Genomic DNA, 2,184 nt, shown 5'->3' with positions numbered 1-2,184 from the left:
CAAGACCTTTTAGAACTAACACCCAAAAAAGATGTTCTTTTCATTATAGGGGACTGGAATGCAAAAGTAGGAAGTCAAGAAACACCTGGAGTAACAGGCAAATTTGGCCTTGGAGTACGGAGTGAAGCAGGGCAAAGGCTAATAGAGTTTTGCCAAGAGAACACACTGGTCATATCACCTCTTCCAACAACACAAGAGTAGACTCTACACATGGACATCACCAGATGGTCAACACCAAAATCAGATTGATTATATCCTTTGCAGCCAAAGATGGAGAAGCTCTATACAGTCAGCAAAAACAAGACCAGGAGCTGACTGTGGCTCAAATCATGAACTCCTTATTGCCAAATTCAGACTTAAATTGAAGAAAGTAGGGAAAACCACTAGACCATTCAGGTATGACCTAAATCAAATCCCTTATGATTATACAGTGGAAGTGAGAAATAGATTCAAGGGATTAGATCTGATAGACAGAGTGCCTGAAGAAGTATGGATGGAGGTTCATGACATTGTACAGGATGCAGGGATCAAGACCATCCCCAAGAAAAAGAAAGGCAAAATGGTGGTCTGAGGAGGCCTTACAAATAGCTGTGAAAAGAAGAGAAGTGAAAGGCAAAGGAGAAAAGGAAAGATATACCCATTTGAATACTGAGTTCCAAAGAATAGCAAGGAGAAATAAGAAAGGCTTCCTCAGTGATCAGTGCAAAGAAATAGAGGAATAGAATAGAATGGGAAAGACTAGAGATGGGCACAATAAAGGACAGAAACGGTATGGACCTAACAGAAGAAGATATTAAGAAGTGGCAAGAATACACAGAAGAACTATACAAAAAAGATCTTCATGATCCAGATAATCACGATGATGTGATCACTCATCTAGAGCCAGACATCCTGCAATGTGAAGTTAAGTGGGCCTTAGGAAGCAACACTATGAACAAAGCTAGTGGAGCTGATGGAATTCCAGTTGAGCTATTTCAAATCCTAAAAGATGATGCTGTGAAAGTGCTGTGCTCAATATGCCAGCAAATTTGGAAAACTCAGCAATGGCCACAGGACTGGAAAAGGTCAGTTTTCATTCCAATCCAAAAGAAAGGCAATACCAAAGAATGCTCAAGCTACTGCACAATTGCACTCATCTCACACACTAGTAAAGTAATGCTCAAAATTCTCCAAGCCAGGCTTCAGCAATATGTGAACCGTGAACTTCCTGATGTTCAAGCTGGTTTTAGAAAAGGCAGAGGAACCAGAGATCAAATTGCCAACATCTGCTGGATCATGAAAAAAGCAAGAGAGTTCCAGAAAAATATCTACTTCTGCTTTATTGACTATGCCAAAGCCTTTGACTGTGTGGATCACAACAAACTGTGGGAAATTCTTCAAGAGATGGGAATCCCAGACCACCTGACCTGCCTCCTGAGAAACCTGTATGCAGGTCAAGAAGCAACAGTTAGAACTGGACATGGAACAACAGACTGGTTCCAAATAGGAAAAGGAGTACGTCAAGGCTGTATTTTGTCACCCTTCTTATTTAACTTATGTGCAGAGTACATCATGAGAAACACTGGACTGGATGAGGCACAAGCTGGAATCAAGATTGCTGGGAGAAATACCAATAACTTAAGATACGACCTCAGATATGACACCATCCTTATGGCAGAAAGCAAAGAAGAACTGAAGATCCTCTTGATGAAAGAGAAAGAGGAGATTGAAAAAGTTGGCTTAAAGCTCAACATTCAGAAAACCAAGATCATGGCATCCAGTCACATCACTTCATGGCAAGCAGACAGGGAAACAATGGAAACAGTGACTTTATTTTCCTGGGCTCCAAAATCACTGCAGATGGTGATTGCAGCCATGAAATTAAAAGATGCTTGCACCTTGGAAGAAAAGCTATGATCAACCTAGACAGCCTATTAAAAAGCAGAGACATTACTTTGCCAACAAAGATCCGTCTAGTCAAAGCTATGGTTTTTCTAGTAGTCATGTATGGATGTGAGCTGGACTATAAAAAAAAAGCTGAACACCAAAGAATTGATGCTTTTAAACTGTGGTGTTGGAGAAAACTGTTGAGAGTCCCTTGGACAGCAAGGAGATCCAACCAGTCCATGCTAAAGGAAATCAATCCTGAATACTCATTGGAAGGACGAATGCTGAAGCTGAAACCAATACTTTGGCCACCTGATG

Source organism: Bos mutus, chromosome 29 (genome assembly GCF_027580195.1).
Source record: "Bos mutus isolate GX-2022 chromosome 29, NWIPB_WYAK_1.1, whole genome shotgun sequence".
Classification (NCBI taxonomy): domain Eukaryota; kingdom Metazoa; phylum Chordata; class Mammalia; order Artiodactyla; family Bovidae; genus Bos; species Bos mutus.
The sequence above is the reverse complement of the archived record's forward strand: the minus strand, read 5'-3'. Positions refer to the sequence as shown.